Genomic DNA, 450 nt, shown 5'->3' on the forward strand with positions numbered 1-450 from the left:
AGGAAATTGAGTTAAGAAAACTTCTCTATAAACACAAAGAGAGGATGATGAGATATTGAAGATGAACTCGTCAACAATTGATGTAAGCTCCTGTTTGCAAAAGCAAACCCCAAACTTAAAACAAACTAAACCAACTTAAACCCTTATTAAACTTATTAAAACATTTACTTGGGGTATCATGAAAGATGAGATCAATGAGGTATTTATACCCACTCAAAACTTCAGCAAAAACCTAATCAAAATGACCAAAAAGCCTAAGAGAAAACAACTCAGAAACTAACCGTTGGAACCCAACGGTCAGTTTGGCGGTCGATCGCGACGGTCTGTTGCTCGGAGTCTGGATGAGAAGGAAGATTAGTTTTGCCTGTTTTCAAAGATTAGTTTTGCCTTTTTGTTGCTCGCGGTCGACCGTCGCGATCGACCGCCAAACTGACCGTTGGGTTCCAACGG

Source organism: Asparagus officinalis, chromosome 4 (assembly GCF_001876935.1).
Source record: "Asparagus officinalis chromosome 4, Aspof.V1, whole genome shotgun sequence".
NCBI classification, from domain to species: Eukaryota; Viridiplantae; Streptophyta; class Magnoliopsida; order Asparagales; family Asparagaceae; genus Asparagus; species Asparagus officinalis.